Here is a 26,666-nt window from a genome sequence, read left to right on the forward strand (position 1 = left end):
GAGGAGGACCGGCACCTCTGTGCCATAACGCAGAAGGAGACCGACGACTACATCCTGAAGCACGTCGTTGAGATCTCCAAGGAGGAGGAGCGCCGCCGCTAGGAGGAGGAGCGCCGCCGCGAGGAGGAGGAGGAGCGCCGCCGCCAGGAGGAGACCGAGTGGCGTCTCACGATGGACATGGAACGACGCCGGCGTAGGGCTAAGTGGAAGAAGCGCAAAGAGGAGCACCAGCAGTAGGGTTGAAAAACCATGATTAATCTGTCTTAGGTTGATGTAATAATTTACTGGTGCTAAAAAAACCATGTCGTCGAATCCTTTGTTTGATCATCGTCACCTTGGGTTGATACTTGCATTGCATGACCTTGTTTTATTTGCTTACATATAGGATGATATGCTACGTACTGGAGATCGAGGGGCCAACAGGACTGTTGCTCTTCTAGATAATACCGTGTTGCAGCATGTCTATCACTTGACGCTCAATCTCTCAATCTCAGTTTTCAATATTGGAGCATAGCGATACGGCCTTATGAAGACTAGGTTGGCATGTCCACTATCTACCCCTTTGAATGCATGTACACGTATGCCTATATGTCAACGTGGTTACACATACATCTCACCATCTCCTCGTCTCCTCCGCTTGTTCTTCGGTAGTTCCCAAGGCACTGGCAGCGGGGAATTCAAACTAATCTATCATGTCCACCATCTACCCCTTTGAATGCATGTGCACGTATGCCTATGAATGCATGTACACATACATCTCCCCATCTCCTCGTCTCCTCCGCTTGTTCTTCGGCAGTTCCCAAGGCACCGGGCGCGCTATGATGTTGCTTTGGATTTGTGGAAGTGGGCGAGATTTCGTCGTGTCATGCATGTGTTAGCTCCTGGGTAACCTGCAAATGTGTGTGTTGGTGCAGGTTTTTGACACGTCTGCATCAGCTCCTACGTTACAAACCCTTGGTCGTTGAGTTAAATTATGAAAGATTGACAATGGCGGAGGTGAGGAGTAGCATGGGTGACGCTCCATCCTTCATAGAGGCTATGAGATGCCGGGCGGGGTGTTCTTTTTTTTAACGCATGTTGCCAACTAAAATTTACCCAAAAAAATTGGGCTTCAGATCACAAATTCTCATACATAGCGTGCCTGTGCCAGAGGGGCCATCCACGAGAGCAACATGGGCCCTACAAGCAGCATAGCACATGGACGCAATTTTTTATCTGTGACACAGAGTTCTCCTATTCTAGTTCGGTTGAAACCCTTGCATCATCGACGCCGCCTCCTCTCATGACGTTTGGTGCCGACCATCGCCATCGATCCAGTGCACGTCCGACTCCTCCGCCCGTTCGACTACTCCACCGCCCATCCACCACGGTTGGTGCATCTCGTCATTGTAGAATAATGTCAGGTGATGATAGGAGTTGGATGTGCTTGCCTCGTTCTTCAATTGAGTGGCAGGAGAATCTCTGAAATTTTCTGGACATCACATTTGGTGGCACATCGAGAGGTGGAACTACTGCGTGTCCATGTCCTAGAAGTGTATGCATGGCATATAGACCGCGGCCTCTGGTTCAGCTTCATTTGCTTCATAGAGGGTTTGATGAAAGCTTTATCAGGGAAGGGGAAGGTTCAGATGTGGGATTGCACAACGAAGACGCACCAGCAGCCGATGTAGAAGTACACAATGACGCACCACCACCAGCTGATGTAGAAGTAGACAACGAATCCGCACCACAAGAAGTTGGAGTAGACAACGAAGAAGGCGCACTGAGTGATGACGACCGTGGTGTCACTAATTTGGTTTGATCCCTAATCAGAGGTGCTATACATGGAGAGATTAGAGATACTGATGACAATGAACAACTGAATGAACATGCGAAGATATTCTTCAAATTATTACAGGAGACAGAAAAGAAATTGTATCTAGGTTGCGAGGATGCTACTAAGGTCTCTTTTATTGTGGAACTTTTTCAGGTTAAGTGCTTGTACGGTATTAGTAACAGAGCATTGGAGGGGGTACTTAATCTGTTCACAAGGTTTTTTCCTAAAGGCCACTGTGTCCCGGACAAATGGAGAAAGTGCAAAGGGTGGTTCGAGATCTAGTCTTGGACTATGTAAAGATACACGCCTGTGAGAAGGATTGTGTGTTATTTTGGAAGGAAAACGCAAATCTGGATACATGTCCCAAATGTGGCGAGTTTAGGTGGAAAACGACCGACGACGGTGCTCACAAGGACACTGCAGATGGTGATGCTAATACAACAAACAAGAAGCATGTCCCACGTAAAATCCTATGGTACTTTCCTCTTACTCCTCGGCTACGAAGATTATATATGACAGAGAGCACATCATCACAAATGCGATGGAATAAGGAAGAATTGGTCGATGATGGCAAAATGCGTCACCCTGCTGACTTGAAGGCATGGAAGCATGTGGATAACAAGTATGGTTGGTTTGCAAAGGAAGCTCGTAATATTAGGCTAGGTCTTGCTTCTGATGGCTTCAACCCCTTTGGCATGCAAAATATTACATACACCACATGGCATGTTATCCTCATCCCTTACAATTTGCCTCCTTGGTTGTTTGAGAAATAGCCTTATTGGATTATGTCAATGTTGATTACTGGTCCAAAATCTCCTGGAATGAATATTGATGTCTATTTGAGGCCCCTCATTGATGAGCTAAAGGATCTTTGGGAAAAGGGAATTGATACATGGGATGACAAGGTAAAGAAGAATTTTAAACTACATGCTATTCTGCTTTGGACAATTAATGACTTTCCTACATATGCGATGCTTTCTGGTTGGAGCACAAAAGGCAAATTTGCATGTCCATACTGCCACAAGGATACAGATTATTTATGGTTGAGATTTGGAAAAAAAAGCACTGCTACATGGGACATCATCGTTTTTTGCCATCGGACCATCCTTGGCGCATGAACAAGATGAGCTTCAACAATGAGGTGGAAACCAGGGAGGCTCCAGTACCACTGTTTGGTCAGCAGGTATTGGACCAGTATGAAACTTTTGATCAAGTGATATTTGGAAAGGCAACATCAAAAAAGAGGAAGCATGACGAAGATAAAAGATGGCACAATTGGAGGAAGAAGAGTATTTTTTTAGCTCCCTTACTGGTCTTCTTTGCTCATAAGGCATAATTTGGATGTGATGCACATTGAGAAAAACATATGCGAGAGCATATTGGATACTTTGCTTGAAATTGAAGGTAAACGTAAGGGCAACGAGAAGACCTGACTTGACATGGAATAGCTAGTGATAAGACAAGATCAGCACCCTGTCATTGATAATGATAATTATACGTTGCCACCAGCCTTGTACTTTTTAGATAAGGCTGACAAGAAAAGTTTATGCCAATTTCTACATGGAACGAAGATGCCTGATGGGTTTAGCTCCAATATAAGGAGATGTGTTGACGCAAATGCATGTAAGGTGTCTGGACTGAAAACACATGACTACCATATTATTCTACAGAAATTGTTACCCTTAGTCGTCAGAAAGATTTTGCCCGAACAAGTCGTCATGCCATTGATTCAGCTTAGTAGGTTCTTCAGTGCACTTTGTTCAAAGGAGCTGGTGGAAGAAGATCTTGACAAACTTAATAGTTCAATTAAAGAGACTCTTTGCCGGCTTGAGATGGTATTCCCACCTGCATTTTTTGATATCATGATTCATTTGCTGGTTCATCTAGCTGAAGAGGCTAAACTTGGAGGGCCCGTGTGTTATAGATGGATGTATCAAGTTGAGAGGTATCTACGTACTGTTAAAGGCTATGTGAGAAACAAGGCGCACCAAGAAGGTTCAATAGCTGAGGGATACACAGCCGAGGAGTGCCTTTCAATAACCATGAGGATTTGTCAAATTGGACAAGACCAAACAAGGAAGGCACAACTGGTGATGCCTCTGTTATTAATCAGGTGTGTGGCGAAGTAGTTCTCGAACCAGATGATGCGGTCTTACTTGATGAGGATGATGATGCCGAAGATGACACCTACATTGACGATGGAGTTGTTGCACCAGTTGCGGTAGAAAGCATAGAAGATGATTTCTTTATTTAAATACTTATCCTTTATACAACAGTGATGTTTTTTCTAGATTTTTTTAAAACAATCTCATTGTCCAGGATAATGAATAGCTGCAGTTGGTCTTTAAACTGTTATACTCATGTTTGTTTTCTATCATAAGCACAAATATCAGCAAGCTGGACAATTTTTTTGTTTTCTAAAATTGTCATGGAAGATTTGGATGGTTATCGTCCTTGTTGACATATGAAGTGAATTAGCCATCTTCATCATTTAAACAAGTAATATAAAGGCGGCTTAATGTTGAACACACCTTAGTAGCCTAGTGGTAGATGAGTGTTTGCTTGTACTTTAGTTCCTGGGATCAAATCCTCTTTGGAACATTTTTTTGTCAATAGAATACAATATTCAGAAATGCGTGGAGCATTTTGTCTATTGCAACCATTTTGGTATATTGCAACACTTTTAGGCCGTTGCATCAGGGGTAGTCTAATGCGTGGAGCATTTTGTATATTGCAACCAATTTTGTATATTGCAACACTTTTAGGCCGTTGCATCAGCGGTAGCCTATAGCAACACAAAAAAACCATGGCAATATTAACATGATATTGCGACCATTTAGGATTGTTGTTGCAATAAGTACTTAACAATTGCAACGCCACAAAAATTATTACAACCCAGAAAATTGTGGCAATAGGAACATGCTATTGCATCCATTCGGAAATCTTGTTGCAATAACCACCCTAGCAATTGCAACACCATGGAATATTATTGCAACCCATAATAACCGTGGCAATAGTTACAAGCAAAGGCAACCAAATCCAATATAGTTGCAATAACAAGTAATTGCAACGAAAACCAATACTATTGCAACTCAAAAGTGCCATTGCAATAATGTCAACTAATTGCAACACAATTCTTAAATGGTTGCAGTAGCACAAGCCTGTTGCAACGACAAACCACACATATTGCAACAAATTTAGTCCGTTGCATTATAGGCACATATTGCAACCATTTTTTGAAAAGGTTGCAATACGACCCACCTATGGCAACCAAATTAGTGGTGTTGCAATCATGTGGCGTGGCATTAGAGGTAGAACCTTGTAGTGGCTGTTGACGATGGACCGCACCCGGTGCGCAAGACCATGGCGACCACCGAGCAGCGAGCCACCGAGTCCTTCACGGACATCAAGGACATGGTCGTGTCCGTGATGTGCTTCACTACGTGAAAAAACGGTTTGTAGCAACGGGGCAAATTTTTTGTCGGGGCGGCTAGTGATAGAGCCGCCCCTACAGTGGCGTGCTCGGTAGCCCAGAGACCGGCCGCCCTTACAAATGGAACAGCAGGGGCGGCTGGTGATATGAGCCGCCCCTACAAATGGGTCGAATTTGTAGAGGTGGCTCACTCACCAGTCGCCCCCGGTGTTGCTATTTGTAGGGGTGGCTAGTGATTGAGCCGCCCATACAAATGACCCGCGTATAAATACCTACGATTTATAGGGGCGGCTCAATCACCAGCCGCCCCTACAAATGACCCACATATAAAATAAACTGCAGCACCTTCTTCCTACTCGGGTCACTCACTCTAACCCATGAAAGAAAGGTGGGGAGGCCTCGGGCACCTTTCAAAAATTGCTCTACTAAGGGGGAAGGTTTTGGTCTCAAATCCTTTAGTGGAGAGGTTGTAGAAGGTAAGAAAATGCTATTCCACACTTTTTTAGTTTTAATGGTTGGTTAGTGAGTAATTAGAGTTTTGCTTTTCTCTCTCTTCTATGGTGCTTGAGCTACTTATGAAGCAAATTAGACCCAAGTTTTGAATGTACTTGGGTAAATTAGGTAGGGGAACAAGATCATACCCTTATTTGGTCCATGTTTCTTGATTTTAGTGAACAATTAGTTAGTTTTATGGATGTTTCATGTGCATGTAGATCTAGATCTAGGGTTTGGTTTTTTTATTAATTTTGTTTTTTGTAAATTTATGTTTGATGAAATTAGACTAGGGTTTGCATGAATGATATTGGGTAAAATATAATTGTTGCTAATTGTTGTCTTTAAAATTGTTTATTGTAATCAACAAATATGTATTTTAATTATTTATGGATAAATGGGTCATTAATTAATTTTCCTCTACCATGGTGTGTTTGTATGCTTCATGTAATTATATTTGATTTATATTCATATATATATGAAGTATATACAATTATTCTCAAGTAATAATTAATTTGATTCATTTATATTTATATATATATGAATAAGTACTCCTTTAATGTTTGTTTTATTGTTGTTGTAAAGGATGGAGTACAGGAACTCTTGGATGTATGGTTCGTTAAGGTTCAAGGCAGGTTTCCATGAAGAGGTGGATAAATTTATTGAAGCCACAAAGAAGCATGCAACGACATTGACAGAAAATAAGGATACAATTATTTGTCCTTATAAAGATTGCAAGAATAGTATGGCATGGACAGATGTGACTATCATCATATCACATTTGATTAGGCGAGGATTTGTTGAGGACTACACAGTATGGATTCATCATGGTGAAACGGTTATTGTTAACGACGAGGATGAGGAGGAATACGACGATAAAACCCTAGAATCTATGTCCCAATATTTAGCAGAGCTTAATGCATGAATGGATCCCGAGTTTGGCAATGAACAAGGTGGTGATGCTGGTGGTTGGGATGGTAACGATGAAGGTGGTGCCAATAATGATGGTGGAGCACGTGTCGGGGATGAAGATGATTTGGAGGACATGATTCGAGCCCTTGGACCAGAGATTTTACTAAATAGCCCGAAAGGTCTAGAAAATTTAGAAAGGGTGACAAAAGCATCGAAGGAGACTGTGTATGGTGTTGAAAAGGGCTGTCCGACACATTGGACATTGCTATATTTTGCGCTTGAGCTACTCATCCTGAAGGCTAAGTACGGCTGGTTAGACTGTAGTTTCAATGATCTATTGCGTCTCCTATCATGGGTGCTGCCACAACCAAACTCAGTTCCCGCCAACACATATCAAGAGAAGAAGGTCACAAGTCCATTGACAATGGGGGTTGAAAAAATCCATGCATGCCCCAACCAATGTATACTTTTTTATGGCGAAACATTCAAGTCACTAGATAAATGTCCCTGGTGTGGGTCCAGCCGGTACAAGAACAATGACCTTTACGGTGGGGACGAAGCCTCCACGGAGAAAAAGAGAAATAAGAAGGGTACAAAAAAGGTGGTACAAGAATCTCAGTCCCTAGAGAACACTCCATTAGGCAATGATGCAAAGCAGAGAAGAATTCCTACCTTGGTAATGTGGTACCTGCTAGTGACCGACCGCCTAAGACATATCTTCCTAAACCCTAAAGAAGCCACACTCATGACATGGTGGGATGATGAGCACAAGGTGGATGATGATAAGATTGCACACCCAGTGGCAAAGATTCGATGAGAAGCACAAAGAATTCAGCGATGTCCCAAGGAATGTATGGTTTGGCTTGAGCATCGATGGAATGAATCCCTTCAATGAGAGGATGATCGACCACAGCACTTGGCTAGTGATCTTGACCATGTACAACATCCCAATATGGTTGTGTCAGAAGAGAAAGTACCTTCTCCTCACTATTCTTATTTCTGGCCCTAAACAACCAGGCATTGATATAGACGTGTTCCTCGAGCCTTTCATGCAAGAAATGGAGAGGCTATGGAGGCATGGGGAGCCGATGTACGATGTGTTCCAAAAGGACTTCATATGTAGAGCAATAATATTTGTTACTGCCAATGATTACCCCATACTGTTTGCTTTGTCTAGATAGATCAAAGGGAAGACGGAATGTTTGGTTTGCTTAGATGGTACTACATGGGTGTACCTATATGCATCTAAGAACATAGTTTACCTAAGGAACCGATGCTTCTTAAAGATAAGTCACATGTACCGCAACAAATTATTCTTTAAATTTTATGACAACACCCCAGAGATTGAACCCCGTCTAGAGAGACGTCATAACGGAGAACACGTGTACAGAATGGTGAAAAACAAACGCGTCGTCTATGAAAAGAAGAATCGGGATTGGACGAACAGAGATAGAAGCACACCTCCTGTCGAAGGCATACCTTTCAAGAAACAATCGATCTTCTTTTAGTATCTGACTTATTGGCCAGACTTGGAGGTCCCCCATGTCATTGATACTATGCACGTGTAGAAGAATGTCTTTGAGAGTCTCGTTGCTACCTTGATGGACACAGGCAAGTCAAAGGATGGTCTGAAATCACGGAAAGACATGGTGCAGCTAAACGTGATGCCACAGCTTCACCCGGTACCTGAGGCTAATGGAAAATACACTCTGCCCATGACGTGCTTCAACCTAACACCAGACGAGAAGAGAGCTATATGCACTTTCCTAAGGGGGGACAAAGTCCCGACTGGGTTTTTAGCGAATGTGAAGAAGCTAGTGTCGATGAAGGACTTGTCAACAACACACTACAAGGCTCACGATTGTCATGTTATGCTGACAGTGTTTCTACCTATTGCAATCAGGGCTATAAAGCCAGAGTTCTTGAAAATGACCATCACCCGCATGTGCTACTTCTTTTCGAAGATCTCACAGAAGACGATTGGCAAGCAAGAGCTGAGTGACCTACATGAATTTGTGGTGGAGACACAAAACCAACTAGAGATGTGTTTAACTCCTGCTTTTTTTGATATAATGCCACATCTCATGATTCACATGGTTCATCAGATACAGGCGCTGGGCTCTTGCTAGTTGCATGAAATGTGGTCCTACGAGCGGTTCATGTCGATACTAAGTCGATACGTGCATAATCGAGCATACCCAGAGGGCTCCATGATAGAGGGTTACAGTACTGAAGAAGTCGTCAAGTGCTGTCAAGAGTACCTAAACGTATAGAAATGGATTGGTAAACCCGATTCTCGTCAAAAGGGTAGGCTGGCTAGGAAAGGCACCAGTGGTAGAAAAGAGTTCATCGACCATGATTACAGAGAGGTAAGTCGGGTGCATTACAGTGTCTTGCAGAGTACACAACTGATGCAACCGTACATTGATGAACACTTGGCTATCATTATGGCGGAGAGAAATGGTCATTCGGATGATTGGGTCATGAAACAACACAAGCAATGACTAACTACATGGTTGAAGGACCAAAACATACCGTCTGGAGAAATCATAGACACTATTACCATTAGTAGGTTGGCGGAGGGGCCATTGAGACAAGTGACATCTTGGAATGCTTATGACATCAATGGGTATACGTACTATACCCACGCAAAGGATAGTAAATATATGAACCAAAATAGCGGCGTTCGAATAGAGGCTCTCGATGGATTGGGGTGAAAGATTCAATACTTTGGCATCATTGAAGAGATATGAGAACTTAACTATGGAAGGGATATAACAGTGGCCCTGTTTCAATGCCGCTGGATCAAACAACACCAACTGAACAAGATCGGATTGAGAGTCCTAGACCTCGAGAATCTAGGCTACCAATATGACCCTTGGATGCTCGCTTCACGTGTTGCACAAGTTTTCTGTGTCTGACCCACAAAGTAACCTCCCCCCGAAGAAGAAGACAAAGCACGTGGTTTCCTCCGGGAAATAGCATATTATTAGAGTTGATGGCGTGGACAATGTTGAAGCTTACAATAACTATGATGAGATGCTGCTATCCATAGACTTTCCGAAGAAGATCAGTGTTGTGGAAAAGAACCGGCCCAAAGACATATTATCATGGGAACGAAAAGGTGTCAAGGGAAAAGTCGTTACAGCGGGCTAGCTAGTTGTTGAACGTGGAGTGTTTGTGTAAGTGTGTGTTTGTAAGACTTCATTTATACATGCGTGTGAGACTATATATTTATGTATGTGTGTAAGACTATATATTTATGTATGTGTGTGAGACTATATTTATGCATGTGTGTGAGACTACCCTTCGCAACATCCAGATGAATCTATTTCAACATCCACTCTATTACTACTAAAATTTTATGAAATCACTTAACACTTTATGAAATGAAGAAATTGCCAAAATAAAATTAGGAGGTCTTGACGAGTTATACAACTTTTATATTCATCACCTTTACAGCTAAAATCATTTAGTGGTTGAAAATCAGGTTTGAAGCTGTCATTTTCTGAAATTCAAAATTTGAACTGTTCAAATTTTGTCAAATAAAAAGATGACCAAAATAAAAGTTATAGATAGTGATGTGTTCAACAACTTTTATATTCATCACCTTTACAGCTGAAATCATTTAGTGGTTAAAAATCAGGTTTGAAGCTGTCATTTTCTGAAATTCAAAATTTAAACTGTTCAAATTTTGTCAAATAAAAAGATGACCAGTATAAAAGTTATAGATAGTGATGTGTTCAACAACTTTTACATACATCACCTTTACAGCTGAAATCATTTATTGATTGAAAATCAGACTTGAAGTTATCATTTTATGAAATTCAAAATTTGAATTGTTCAAAATTAGTGATAAAGATAGATTACTTGACTAAAATGATAGAGCGTGATTTTAAAAAATTTTAGAAAAAAACCATCATATTTGGAGTTAGTGTAAGGGAGAAAAACTAGTTACAAGTTTCAGCCACAGATTAAAAAGAGAAATCACACTTGTTCATCATTGATCACCATGAACAGTTGTGATTTTTTTTAATCTCGGGGTAAAATTTGTAACTAGTCTTTCTCCCTCATACTAACTCCAAATGTGATGATTTTTTTCTAAAATCATGCCCTATCAAATTACTGTATTGACTTGGTCATTCTTTTTGTTTGACAAAGTTTGAACAATTCAAATTTTAAAATTTAAAAAAATGACAAGTTCTAACAAGATTTTGAAACACCAAATGATTTCAGCTAAAAAGTGATGAATACCAAAGTTGTATAACTCATCAAGATCTACAACTTTTATTTTGATCATTTCTTCATCTGACAAAGTGATAGTAAAAATGGTTCACAAATCAACATGTCTCTCGTATAGTTTATGAAACTATGAGTGATATATGAATTTATGAACAATATTTACTAACATTTTGTTAAATGAAGAAATAATCAAAATAAAAGTTGTAGATAGTGATGAGTTCAACAACTTTTATGTTCATGACTTTTCTAGTTGAAATCATTTAAGGATTCAAAATCTTGTTTGAATTTACAATTTATTAAAATTCAAAATTTGAACTGTATAAATTTAGTCAAATGAAAAGATGACCAAAATAAAAGTTGTAGATAGTGTTATGTTCAACAACTTTTATGTTCATGACTTTCTTATTTAAAATTATTTAAGGTTTCAAAATCTAATTTGAAGATGCATTTATTGAAATTTAAAATTTGAACTTTTCAAATTTTGTCAAATGAAAAGATGACCAAAATACAAGTTGTACATCTTGATGAGTTCTACAACTTTGATGTTTAAAATTTTTTCATTTGAGGTCATTTCGTGTGCTAAAATTCTATTAGTTGTTTTGAAATTCAAATTTTCAATTTTTAAAATATTGTTTTTTAAAGAAGAAAATATAGAATTATATCTATATATATAATAAAATTGCTTATATATACATATATTTATATGAATAGAATAATCAAAAAACTAATATATAAATTTACATTGTGTTCTTTGTATATGAATGAATTACAGAATTAGTAATTAAAATAAATTAAAAAATATTTGTAGGGGCGGCTAACTCTGGAACCACCCCTACAAATCGATTTTTTAGGGGTGGCTGACTCAGGAGCCGCCCCTACAAATGAACTCCGGTATATAAACCAGAGCCCACGAGTAGGTAGAAATTTTTCTAAGTTTGGGCGCTATTCTCCTCCACGACGTCGACATGCTACCGCCTCTGTGCCCTACCTCCGCCGCCTCTGTGCCCTACCTCCACCGCCTTCGTGCCCTACCTTCGTCATGCCGTACCTCCCCTAATCCGCCTCCAACCCCCGGTCCATCTCCTGCCCTGCGCACTGTCATTCCCTCCGGCGGCTACGGTTTCCGTCGCCGTTCCCCTTCCCACGACAGCTAGGGTTTCCGCTGCCGGTGCCCATGCTCCCTCCCCCCGGTGGCCCTGGTGCCCTGTGCGTGTGCGCTCTCCCTCCGCCGGTAGCCCCGGTGCCGGTGCGCCCCGGCATCCCTGCTCCCTCCTCGATGGCTCTGGTACCCGCCGTGCGCTCCGGTGTCCGCTCTCCCTCCGCCGACCCCGGTGCTGGTGCACCCCGACGTCCCTGCTCCCTTCCTGACGGCTCTGGTGCCCGTCATGCACTCTGATGTTCGCTCTCCCTCCGCTAGCCATGGTGCTGGTGCGCCCCAATGTCCCTACTCCCTCCCCGGTGGCTCTGGTACTCGTCGTGCACTCCAGTGTCCGCTCTCCCTCCGCTGGCCCCGGTGCTGGTGCGCCTCGACGTCCCTGCTCCCTCCCCCGACCATTTGGAAGTCCATCAACCACTGTTGGCTTATAAGTAAGTTGCTTCTTTAGCATGAGATCATTGATAATATTGTGGTGTTCAATCTTTTTTCCCCATAAAATCATTTCGAAGTTCTCTAGGAGCAAAAGATATAAAATTGATGCATTACTCTGCACAAAAGAATCAATATTTTGGGCTTACAGAACTATATCACTCGTTTCACTTCATGATTTGGTCTTCATATAAAGTTTTCTAATTTCCTTTGTGACTGCATGCACAGTGCAGTAAAATGCTATACAGTGGACCAAATATTCAGTCATGGAACAAATATTGGTTGGGACACAACTAGAATAACTGCTTCACAGAATATAGAAAAAACTAACAGGCACAAATGCATAAGTACATCTAAAACTTACCCTTAGAGAATGTCTATAAGTAAAGAAGTGTTTGGAGTTTGGAAACTGATTTGCCTTCTGGATTTTGTTCTGATCTCTGTTAACACCTCTAATCTGAATATCCTACAATTTGAGCATCAATAAGGTAGCAGACTACGTTTGTGTCAATATAAACTAATTACTTACTAGTTTGACACTTACATTTGCGTCAGCATCAAAATCAAGCTCTAGCTCTCCTTCATCATCCTCCCACAAATTGTATATAATAATTTGAGTTCCTTGTTCCCCTAGGGAGCCAAACTACAGATAAGCAGCATACATGCATCAAAAACACATAAATGCCTCCACTGGAAATGAGTGTATACTATTCCCAAAGCAGAAATCATGACAACAGGAAACCTCAAATAGTTGAAAATACAGCTACATTTACAGCCATCAAATTACATCAGCTATACCTCCTGAATAAGTTATGCTTCTGTGGAATAAGGAGACCATTGTATTATTGTCTCTAAGCTCATACACCAATCAGTCAATGTTGTATGTGCCTTCCTTTTCCATTCCTTTTCTTTTTCATAGTCAATCTCTAGGGTTATGTACAAGCATCACTGCATTAGTGAAAGCTCATGTCCAATTCACTAACTTCATCACTTTATACCGAAAAAAGGAAGACCCAAGTTAGGGCCTGTTTAGACTGCTCTACTCCATGACTCCCTCCCAAATGCCTAAACGCAAACTTTTAAGTTCCTGAAATAGAAGTTCCAAATTTTATCAAAATTCCAAGATCAGGTCATGTTACATTCTTCTTCATGATAATGAAATAGAAAATAGAGAAATCTCAGTTTATTATTGTCTTCCATCAGTGTCACTTTAGTTGGTTTAAAGGCATCACCAGCTTAATTAGTTTAACAGAAATTGATTACTAGCTAGTAGCTAGATCTCGTATATAATATCAGAAAGACCGGGGAGATGATTCTAGTTGGTTGCTATGATTCTGATGTCACCTATTAATTTTTTTTTCATGATTCTTTTTCATTTCTTTTGTAGTGCCCTAGTAGGCCAGAACTAGTAGGTAACATTGATATATTTGCAGTGCACTTTCTGGATTGCGCATGCATTAGCAAACGTCACATTAGCAAACGTCACATTAGTAAATTGATGCTTCTGGCAATGCCAATGGTACCTGCTGCACTTCTACCATTGTTTCTGCATCACCAACACTATACTATTATGGTGCATCAATCTTAAATTGCTTTCTAGATTGGTATGCTCCCTTGCTTCCACGCACCCATCTCGTTCGTCCTCCGCTATTGCTTCTCTGGTTCCGTCGGCCGATGATGCAAACTATAGCAATCTGAGGTGGCTGTGGGTATTCTTCCTGTTGGTGCTTTTTTGTCTTCTTGTGTTATCTCATTTCTTTCATCAAACAGTGGGATACGTCCATTCCCATGCAACTGTTGTAGGCATGCCTACCTGATGGCTGGGATGGACGTGTCCCACGCTTCCATGGGAGCCATGAACTTGCCTCAGCAATTCATGTTCTTATTTGCCACCTGGGATGATTGCAGTTAGCTTGCAAGATGATCATAAGTTAGTTTACAGTTAGCTGAGGCCTGCATTTTTTTGCCTATGATGTCCACCATTTTTTTGACTGAGGCTGATACAATTGTGAGATCATTTTCATGCCTATGAAGATAACGGTGCCAGTTGAGTAATGGATTATGCACATTGATGACCTTGGACTTGTGAGGTACTACAGCATTGTTTCTTCTATCTTCTGCTTATGCTTCTCATGGCTGTCATCAAACCATGTGAGACATCCATGCCCAAGCAACAGCTGGGCGGTTGTGATAATCTGATGGCTGGGCTGGATGTCTCTCATGGTTTCATGCCTGTCATGAACTTGGTTTTCTACTATCTGTTTGAGGTTTGTTGTTGTCTATGTTTCTTAAGCTCCAAGTTCATGTTCAAATGAAAGGCAATTAAATCTGAGGCAAATCGATTGAACTAACCCTCATCTTATCAACATCTTATACATGCTTTCATCGATCTGCATCTATCTATCTATCTTCGATCCATCCATCTAGCACTGGTTCCTTCCTTCATCATCAACTACCACTTCTCATGTTTGCAATGATATGAGATGGATGCTACTGCTCTGCATCATCATGTTCATATATGCTCTTTATTCCCTGCTAACTAGCTCTTTTGCTGTTGGTACACCTGTCCATCATATTATTCCTTCCACATATATATCATGGGCCATGGCTGCTGCCTGTTGCATGCTACTCTACACTACTCCTACTGTCTCTACTACTGTCTTACTACTACTGTCTACTACCATATTATTCCTTCCAACTGATGGCTGCTGTGTTGATCAAATATGACATTTACTACTATCTTACTACTCCTTTACTACTATTGTTTTTAAATGACCTTTACTAGTACTCTACTGCTAATCCTACAATAAGTGTCCCTATAGTAGTAGCACTGCTTGCTGAATGGAATACCATACTTAGTTCATGGCTACGACAAGTGTCCTTGTAGTACCATTCTGAATGTAGGACTAAAAGCATTACATATTAACCTACTATAAGTGTCTAATTCTGCTGGCACAAATAATTTGGTTCATTGCATAATGGTACTGGCATTATGTATGTAGCAGGATATTTAGCTCCATGCATCAGTAGCTCAGTTGTGCTTCTGATTTAGATGCTTGTATCATTGATTATGTTTTTAGACTCCATTTCTTTATTCTGCTTAGTTCATTGGTTGAATAGTTCTACAACACTCCATTACAAAATATAAGCTTCCACCAAATCATGTTGTGGCAAGCTATTGAGATTAGCAAAAATTTAAGAGTAGCAATATTCTGCTTACTATTTTCAATGAGAAGAAAAGTGTCATCAGCATATTGTAAATGTGTCAGGCCCCCATCAATTAAGTGTGGAGTTACCCCAACCAAAAGTCCACTATCAGTTGCCTTTTTCAACATGGTAGATAACCCATCAGCAACTAAATTGAAGAGGTGAGGGGATAGGGGGTCCCCTTGTCTCAAACATTTGTAACTCCTAAAGTACTGACCCAATTCACCATTGAGATTAACTGCAACTCTACCTCCACACACTGTTCTCATTATCCAATCTGTCCACCTCTCACAGAAGCCCTTCATATGCATCACCTCTTGAAGAAAATGCCAGCTCACCTTGTCATAGGCTTTCTCAAAATCTAGTTTTAGAATTATCCCACTCTGTTTCTGCCTTACAATTTCATGCATCACCTCATGAATAACCTCTACCCCATCTAATATGTATCTCCCTAGGATGAAAGATGTTTGGTTTGGGCTGATGAGTTTGTCAATAATTTTATTGAGTCTAAGAGTCAAAGTCTTAGGGACAATATTGTAAACTACATTCAGGAGGCAAATAGGTCTAAACAGTCTGATATTGGTAGCTCCTTTAACTTTGAGAATCAAGGTGAGGATGCCATAGTTCAGCCTAGAAAGATCCAGATGTCCACCTCTTAGGTCTTGTAGAATTTCCAAAAGTGTCCCCTTGAGCTCACCCCAGAAATATTTGAAAAAGATAGCCGAAAATCCATCTGGTCCAGGGGCAGACCCATCTCTCATCCCTTTCACCACCACCTCAAGTTCTTCAATGGTAAAAGGCTTGGTCAATTCCTCATTTTCCTCTTCACTTACTTTGGACTCTAAACCCCAAAAATCATGCTTTAGACTAAATCTGGACCATGGTTCACTTCCAAACAAACCTTTATAAAAGTTAGTAATATGTTCTTGTAGAGCTTTAGTTTCAGTGATGATTAGTCCCCACCTCTTGATCACTACATGAGCTCTTCTTGACTGTATATCTCTATCAGTTCATTCTCCCATATGTATCTCTATTCCCATTCAGACTCCACCAATACCTTGTCTTCATTTTTTTGGTCTACCTTCATTATACAGAGCAACAGATCATGCTTCCTCTTCTTCAGATCACTACCCTAGTTCCCATTCCAACCTCTTAGGCTGCTCCTAAATTTAGATGAGATCTTTTGCCATTTATCAATACCATGAGCATTCTGAAATTTTGGCCATTTAGATAAAACCCAGTCCCGTTTGTTACCTGTTTCAGGGAGTAAGTTGCTTTGAACATCAGTATGTGTTGTATACAAGATATCACTTGGACTGCTACTTTTTTAGTAATATGCTTTTATAAATCACAAAATTGTTACATTATTGGAATAATTTTCATGAAAATTCAAGCCATGACAAATTCACATTATGAACTAGATGTTGATTAATACGACCTTTACAAACTTGATCTAGAGGCAGTACCTAATACACTAGTACATACTCCCAGATTATTTCAATTAGACTCTTTTGGGGATGGATAATGACCGTCTTTTGCTTTGTTTTTTGATACTAATGTAGGAGTACTAGTTTATCCTGGTGTTTTGTTTTTTTTTCTGCTAATGTACTGCTACTAGTTTATCACTGTTGATGATCAAGAACTTATAAGCAGCTACTAGTTTATCTTGGTGTTTTGTTTTCAGGCATATGAGGTAGCTCATATGATGATCGAATGGCCCCCTACTTATAAGCAGCTGTTGTTTTTTTGCCACCTTTTCTATCCTCTATGTTTGGAAAGCAGCTGCTGCTTTTTTTACACCTTTTCCTCTCTATGTTTGTTAAGCAGTTGTTGCTTTTTTTACCAAATTTGCCCTCCCCTCTCATCTCCTTTGTTTTGCCAATGATGAAATTGTCTAAGTCCATACATTATATGGAATATGAGCTGATGATCAAGAACTTGTGAGAAACTTGACATCATTAGCAGCCACCCCTACATTACCTTCTCCTCTCTTCTCTGTTATGATGCCTTGATGCTCCAAGTTCAAGATCAGATGATGATTGACATGTTTCTGAGGCATCTACTACTGCTACTACTCGTTTTTTTATATATTGTTGTTTTATAGGACTACTTTAGTTTATAGACCTTTTTGATTTCTTATACCTTCTCGCGTACCTAAAGCACACTTTCTTGCATCTATTAGAACAAAGCGCGAAATAATGTCGTGGACTCCAGATAGTGTAGCTCGATGCCCCGAGCATGATGAGCAGCCAACCTATGAGGAGCAAGCACTAGAGGACCAGCTTACTCAGGAGCAGTTCGATAATGAGTTAGAAAAGAATCTAGAGGTGATGCTTACTCAGGAGCAGTGTGACAAGGAGGAAGGGGGAGCAGAAGGAAGAGCAGGAGAGGCTGCTGAAGGCGAAGAAGAAGATGATGATGATGACTCAAAAGAGGGATATGTAAGTCCCGAGGATCCTTTCCCATGTGAAGCCAGAAGAAGGCCAACGGAGGAAGATTTGGACAAGGATTTTGACCTGAACGAGGAGGTAGGGAAAAAGCTTTAGCTTGTAAATTTTGCTAAAGCTTTGGCTGTGTTACCTCTACTAACACTTTGACCTATCATATATATAGGTCCCACCTGAAACTCAGAAAAGATGACGTCGACGTCCGCAGCATCTCGCTAGACAAGATGGAGTAGAGGAAAGGAGAGCAGAGGCAACAGCCAGAGACGAACATTGAGGCCTCTACTCCACAACCTCAAGACACAACCACGACTACCAAGCCTAAGAGGAAACGATGTGATAGAAAAACAAATCAATATCCAGATAAGGCATGCTATGTGATAACGGAGGTCGGGCCAGCAGGGGAGATCCTTGAGCCGAAGGAATAAAAAGGACGATTCCATAATGCGATCAGGGCCCTAGTAAGAGATAAATTGAACCCAGCAATCCCTAATTGAAAAGAGGTACCAGAGAAGAAAAAGGATGAACTATGGGACAGGCAGCTGAAGCTCAATTTTAGATTTCCGGAGGGTAAGCATGAACTGGTAAAAAAATACTTTCAAGATGATGGGAGAGTCATTCCGACGTTGGAGGTCGGAGCTCAACAAGAAGTATATCTAAAAGGGGTTAACTCCCTTCAACGAGTTCGGCAACTCCTAGCCAATGGGAGGAGCTCGTGGCTCAGAAGACTTCACTAGAGGCATTGGAGCTCAGTGCCCGTAACACCGAGCTGGCGAAGAGGAACAAACACCACCATCATCTAGGCCTCGGTGGCTACTGTGCCAAGGAAGAGCAGTTTAGGAAGATGGACGAAGAGGTCGCAGCTACTGGGAATATCGATGTGATGAATTTGAAGGTATGCTCAAGGAATTAATATATGCGAGGAGTACAGAATCATCCGGCGGTAATCTTAAGTTTGATAAGCTAGAGACCCAAGAGGTAGTATCAAGGATACTGAAATATGCTGAAGACAAGGAGAAGGACTCATTCAATCCTTCCAGAGAGAGGGACGAGCTTAGCCTTGGCTTGGGAAACAAGGAGCACATAGGCCGCACAAGGGGGCTAAGGAAAAGGATGACCTAGAAGCAAGGATTCGAAGAGGACAGGCACATGTACAAGAAACATGACATAGACTGGGAGACTAATCTTGAGCTCCAAGTGAAGGCTCTAGTTGCGAAGACGCTAGAGGAGCAAAGACTGTCTATGGAACCATGGATATTAATGACGCTGCTGGGAGAACTGGCATTAGTTGGCAGCCCTCCAAAAGTTCCTAGTAGCCAAGGTTCCACTGCAGCCACAACCCCCGTCGATCACATACAGAAACCAACTAGTTGCACCTTGGTGTTTCTCAGCGACCGGCAGAACATTGTGATGGAGGTGGCAATGGGTGTGGCACATCCTTCCGGTGGCTTACACCACAATAATAAGATACTACCAAACTACACTAGGGTCGAGATGCATACCATGAAGCCCGAGTTCATGTAGTAGAGGATAGACTATGCAACTCCCGAGGAGTTGGTGTTACTCAGAGACGTAATGGGGCAGTTCATCCTCTAGCACAAATGGGACATTATATTGACTGTTTCTTCGCCGCATCCCCCTCTCCCAAATTTGGAGCGAGTTGTTGAGGTCAGGGAGATATTTTCACCGTCTCATGACCACCACATTCCTGAGATGCCACATTCTTCCCCACCTCCTAGCGAGCATGTGCCTGATAAGCCACAACCTTCTCCAGCTCATACCGAGCAAGTGCATGATGAGATGCCACAGTCTTCAAAACAAGCACAGCCGATACATGAACAACGAGTGCCTCCTAAAGAAGGTGATGCACGAGAAGATGAGGACGTGCCTGAATGGGAACTTCCAAAGAAGCATCCAATCACCATAAGACCAATTTATGTTCCAATGAAAGACGTCTCGTCGGTGCACAAGTGGTATTCACATGACCAGTTCAAGCCTGAGAACCAAGTTAAAAAAGTCCCATCATGGGCTTCTGAGGAGGCCATCACTAGCAAACTCCACCAAACAGTAAAACAGTATCCAAATGTTGATGCCATCAAATAGTCAAAGGATTGCCTGAAAACATATGAAAGAGGCAAGCCCTTTCTACCAAACCTGGACATCCAGCGCCTACCACTTGGAATGAGAAGGTTCCATGAATGGTACTTGCATGTTCTCCCAACAAGCATAGACCTTGTACAAGCATGCTTCCACACCGGCACATTTGGAAGCCCAGCTGAGAAAATTGTCTTTGACTTCAATGACATGCAGACATGTTTTCACCTCGGATCAATGGAGATGAATTTAATTCGCACGTGGTGCCTGTAAGTCATTGTCCTCCCGATATGATATGAATGTAATTTTTGAATTTTGTTGTAACTAACCCACGCCGTGATTTATAGAATGCAAGTGCACATTGTAAAACAAATGCCAAGTATGAAAGCCGGGTATATAGACCCTCAAGCTATAGCACAAACAAATTTTAATTACCCTAAACAGTGGAAACTAGATGACAAAGAGCTAGCTGTTGGAAAGACCCTTCGGAAGAAAGAGCACATCCGTACGAAGAAACTAAGGGAAGAGTCCCTTAAGGTTTCGGCATACATTGCCCTGGCTTTTAAAATTCTCCAACAGCACTCTACTATATGGCCACCATACAACTTCGAGTAAGTTCAACTCTATACTTAAAGCTTTGTTCAATATATTTTATTCGATGCAAAAGAGCTTATCTAATTCTATGATTAAATCCATGCAGCAACCACTGGATTTGTATAGGCGTCGATGTCGGGAGGAGCATGGCATATGTCTTTGATTCAATAGATAGGGACCCAGTGACATACAAAGACTTCATATCGATTCTCAAAACGTATACATATCGACAATCCTTATTAGCTTATATGTTTGTATACATACTTGTAACGTTCACTTTTGGATACTAACAAATTGTATTTGCTAAAATAATTCGAACAGGGCATTTAGGTTCTATGTCACTAAACATCACGGAAGACATGATCCAGTAAGGAAGGAAAAGCTGGCTATAAAAACACTATGTATGGTAAGTGTAACTTACTTCTTCAGTACTCCATTACATGGCTATCAAAAGCATTACTTAACATTTCCATATGCAACTGGTGTATAAGCTGCAACAAAAGGTTTAAGTTGTGAAACATGAAACACATCATGAATCTTACTGTCGTGTGGAAGCTTCAAGCGATAGGCCACCCGCCCAATGCGTTTAGTAACAAGATAGGGCCCGAAATACTTGTAGGATAGTTTAGGAAATGGTCGATTTGCCATGGAACTCTATGTGTACGGTTGCAGCTTCAAGAGAACTTGGTCACCCACTTGGAACTCACTGTCAGTACGATGTTTGTCAGCCATCACCTTGATTCTATTCTGTGCCCGGGCCAAATTCTCCTTGAGGGCCTTCAAATGGAGTTCTTTGTTCTCTACTAGTTCAGCTATAGTGACTGGTGTTGTCTGTTGTATAATAGGAGCAGCACCAACCTTTGGATCATAGCCATATAGAGCCTTGAATGGAGAACATCCAAGAGAAGTATGGTAAGTAGAATTATACCACAGTTGTGCCAAAGAGAGCCAAGAGTGCCAGGTTTTGGGTGAGTCTTGGACAGCACACCGCAGGTATAGTTCAAGACATTGATTGACTCTCTCAGTCTGTCCATCACTCTGTGGATGGTAGGCAGTGCTAAGCTGTAGGTTGACTCTGTAAAGCTTGAAGAGTTCCTTCCAAAAGGCACTAACAAATATTGTGTCTCGATCAGAGACAATGGAGTTTGGAAGACCATGAAGCTTGACAATGTTGTCCATGAAAAGCTGAGCTATGGTAGAAGCTGTGTATGGATGTTTAACTGCCACAAAATGAGCAAATTTGGTAAGTCTGTCCACTACTACCATGATCACACTGTAGCCATTGGATTTATGCAGGCCTTCTATGAAATCCATAGATATGTCCATCCACACCCCCTTAGGAATTGGTAGAGGCTGTAGTAGTCCAGGTGGGGAGTGATTAGTATGCTTGGCTTGCTGACAAACAGAGCACTGCTTAACAAAATCTTCCACAGCCATCTTCATTCCTTTCTAAGCAAAGTGAGTCTTGAGTCTCTGGTATGTTGCTTTTAGTACCTGAGTGACCCCCAATAGCGCTGGAATGGAAAGCTGCTATAATCTTTGTCTGTAAGGCTAAGTTTTGGGCAATCCAGAGCTTGTTCTTGTACCTGATGATACCATTGTCCAAGCTGTAACCTGCCATATTAGGGCTTTGAATAGCCAGTTGGGTCAGCCGCTTCTGGGCCTTGGGATCAGTTGCATAAGAATGAAGTACTTCCTGCAACCAATCAGGCTTGACCATAGAAACAGCATGTAAGGTGTGGAGGTGAGCCACCCTAGATAGTGCATCTGCTGCCAAGTTGTCTTTTCCTTATAAATAATTTTGAACTATAGCCCCATCAATCGGGTCATTGCCTTCCTTTGCATATCAGAATGCAAGTTCTGTTCCTGGAGATAAGCTAAGGACTTGTGGTCAGTCAAAATAATAAATTCTTGTCTTTATAGATAGTGTCTCCATCTTTCCACTGCCATAATCAATGCCAAGAACTCTTTCTCATAAATAGAGAGATGTTTGTGTTTTTCACCCAAGGCTTTGCTAAGAAAAGCAATTGGTTGTCCCTTTTGCATCAAGACTGCCTCAATACCATCTGCACAAGCATTTGTTTCCACAGTGAATGGTTCCTAGAAATTGGGTAGGGTGAGGACTGGGGTGTGGGACATAGCAATCTTGAGTTCATCAAATGTTGTCTGTGCTTTTGGATTCCACTAGAACTGCTTGTTCCTTAATAGATTGGTCAGTGGTTTTGCAATGATGCCATAACCCTTCACAAACTTCCTATAATATCCTATTAACCCCAGAAAGGCTCTCAGTTCTATAAAAGTTGTTGGTGTGGGCCAGTGAACCATAGCTGTTGTCTTCTGGGGATCAGTGGCCACCCCATCAGCTGAGATAATGTGCCCCAAGTATTCCAACTAGCTTTGAGCAAAGGAACATTTGGACTGCTTCAAATAAAGTTGATTGGCCAACAGTGTCTAGAGAACCAGCTGTAAATGTTTCTGGTGTTCTTGTAATGATGTGCTATATATGAGAATATCATCTAAGAACACTAGGATAAATTTCCTCAGAAAAGGTTGAAGGACTTGGTTCATGATGCACTAGAAAGTAGCTGGTGCATTAGTGAGCCCAAATGGCATTACCTTGAACTGGTAATGGCCCTGATGTGTTTTGAAGACAGTCTTGTACTCATATTCAGGCAACATTCTCACCTGGTGATACCCTGACCTCATGTCCAACTTAGTGAATATTTTTGCTCTAGACAACTCATCCAGAATCTCTTCAATAACCGGCATTGGAAATCTGTTCTTGACAGTCATGTCATTCAAGTTTCTGTAGTCCACACAAAATCACCAAGACCCATATTTTTTTTGACTAGGAGTACAGGGGAAGCAAAAGGGCTATGGCTATGGGTGATTAACCCCGCCTGTAACAGTTTCTGGACCTGCTCCTCTATTTCAGTTTTGTGTTGAGGAGAATAGTGGTAGGGTCTGGCATTGATAGGTATAGCTCCAGGGATGAGTGGAATGGAATGATCATAGCTTTTGGATGGTGGTAGTGTCTGGGGATCATGGAAAACTTGGCTATGTTGATCAAGAATGTGTTGTATAGCTGGAGGTGGTTCGGCTGGTGGAAGGTTGGATGGAGATAAGGTGGCATGGGTGGGTTTGACAATAACAAAAGCCCAACTCTTATTGCCTTTGGTGTCTTTGTATAATTTAGTGGCAGAAATGGGTTTGGCTTGCAAAGGAGGGGAGATAATGCCCTAGAGTTTAACTGGTTTGTTGTGGATGTGGAACTGTAGTGTTTTCTTGGACCAATCCACTTCCATAGGGCCCCGTTGCTTAAGCCAGTCATAGCCCAAGATGGCATCATAAGTAGTCATGTCCAAGACTATCATATCACTGCATAGAGTATGCCCCTGAATATACCACTGTAAGTTCTTTACTTTGGTTGTAGTAGTCAACATGTCTCCATTAGCCAATCTTACTGTCCTTGTTGGGATTGTTACAGTAGCTAACCTAGCCAATTTCACAAAGTTGGAACTGATGAAACTATGTGAACTGCCCGAATCCAATAAAGTAAGCATAACTTTATCTTGCACAAGGGCTTTGAGCTTCATAGAATTTTCAGTATCCATACTAGAGAGTGCATTCAGAGATAAGTGACAGAAATCTTGGGCAAGAGTATCTTCAATAGCTAGCTGATTCAGCATATCGTATGTAATCTCCTCTTTGTTTGTGTCTAGATCATTGATAACCAATGCATGAACTTGAGCCTTGTGACGTTTGGGGCAATTCTCTTGGTGGCCAGGTTCAAACTTATCACCACAAGCAAAACACAGGTTGTTAGCACGCCTGTAATCCCTCAACTGCCTAATTCTTTGTAGATTGGCATTGTTTGTCTGAGGAGTAGGAGTGTCCTGCTTCTGAAACTGTTGCTTGGGAGCAGCAGTGTTCCTATTATATTTGGCCTTGGTTCTCTCTTGGATTCTTTGCTGGATCTTGGCAATTAGAGCTGCCCTGTCAACTGTAAGCAGAACATGGGGCTCTACAGTTGCTCGGATGTCATCCTTGAGACCAGCTACATAAGCTGAAGCAAAGAAAACCTCATCATAATGGCTATTGTGCATGGTAATGTTATACTGCAGTGCCTGAAAAGCCAAAGTGTACTCTTCCACTGTACCACTTTGCTTGAGGGCTAGCAGATCAGTGATGGCTGTACAAAAATCATCTATACCAAACTTAGACAAAACTACTGAACAAAATGCAGTCCAGGAGGGCCAAGTGCGACCCTGTTTGTAGGCTTGCCACCATTTGGCGGCATTGTCCTGTAAGTGCATTGTAGCATATGTGACCTTCATCTCATCTTCGGTCTTGTAGATTTTGAAGTAGTTATCATAGTTGTCCAGCCATATCTTGGGATGGTTGCCATCAAAAGTTGGGAATTGCATCTTGGGAAGTGCATGGTGCGGCGTGGAATCCTTGTGGTGATGCTGCTGTCTGTTGGATGGCTCAGTTTTCACTACATAGTCTTTGTTAGCAAATATGTTGTCAAAATGGGCCTCTTCCGTAGAACTCAGAGAAACATTCTCTGATTGATGCATTGCAGCCTCACTCTCCATCTATCGTAGTGTTAGAGAAGCCACTGCCTGTCAATTGGCCTATACCTGCTTGGATATGAGTTTCTATTCTGCCTTTGTTTCATCCACACTTTGCTTCAACTGTTGTTGGATCAGACTGATATCATTCATTTGTTTGAACACGAGGTCGAAATTTTCCATGACTTGCTCCCAACGACTCTTTCATCATCCGTGTTGGTCGACATGGCGTCTAGGATGAACTTGGTCTGAACCGAAGGCTTAGGAGGAGTCACCGTGAAGAAGCTGAGATACAGTGGACTGACTGGTGTAGTAACAGGTTTGGCCTCTGCCTCCCCAACAATCAACTACACCAAAACTGCAGACTATGCCTAGATGCATGGCACCACCAAGGAATTTTACGCGAGAACCTGTCCCGCAACCCAAGTGTGTGAGCGCGTCCCCGCCAACACCACCGCAACCCAATCGAGTAAGAATGCTACGGAATTTTACACGGGAACTTGTCCCGCAACCCTTGCAGTCCTCGATTGAGTGCCAAATGAACTCGTATCCGCCGACGACCCCAAATCGATGCCGAACCCCAGCCGAGGAAAGATGTCGTAGAATTTGATGGAGTGGTGGGTGGGAATTTGGTGGGTTGTGGATGGGTGGAGGTGGAAATTGCAGAGCTCAGGTGAATTAGTGCCACTACCGGAGCCGACCCAATTCAACCCAAAGGAGGGACCTCTGGTTCCTTCCATCGAACACCTCGATGGCGTTAACGGAGATCCCCTGCCCACCAGAATTACGAACTGCAAATCAAGGCGCCCGATCGTGGAACGTACCAAGATGGACTGAGCAACTGCGGGGAGGTGGGTGGAGTGGATTGAAGGTAGTAGGTTACCGGATTGTAGGAGTGTCGGCGCTGCTACGAGACAGCCGCCGCCGGATAACTAGCGCGGAGAAGAGCTACGGTATACAAACAATTGCAATATGGAAGCATGGAGAGTGAGTCTATGTATACAAACAACAACAACAACAACAACAACAACAACAACAACAACAACAACAACAAAGCCTTTAAGTCTATGTATACAAACACTTGTGAATAAAATGGATCGGATGGTAATGGTATTTTCCACTTCCCTCACCAAAATGTGATGCAAAATTTTCATTTCCGCAATAACTTGGTATACCCAAATCACTGTTTTAGTAACTAATATAGAGTTTCTTCATTGCTTGCCACTTCAATTTACCCATATGTTAAGCCAAACAACAGAAGTATAGAAAGCAT

General features: G+C 41.8%; 1 pseudogene; it reads right to left on the minus strand.

Moving 5' to 3' along the window:
- Positions 1-26,666, minus strand: part of LOC136482366 (F-box/LRR-repeat protein At3g58940-like) — a 30,543-nt pseudogene that overhangs the window by 2,346 nt on the left and 1,531 nt on the right.

Source organism: Miscanthus floridulus, chromosome 9 (genome assembly GCF_019320115.1).
Source record: "Miscanthus floridulus cultivar M001 chromosome 9, ASM1932011v1, whole genome shotgun sequence".
NCBI lineage: Eukaryota > Viridiplantae > Streptophyta > Magnoliopsida > Poales > Poaceae > Miscanthus > Miscanthus floridulus.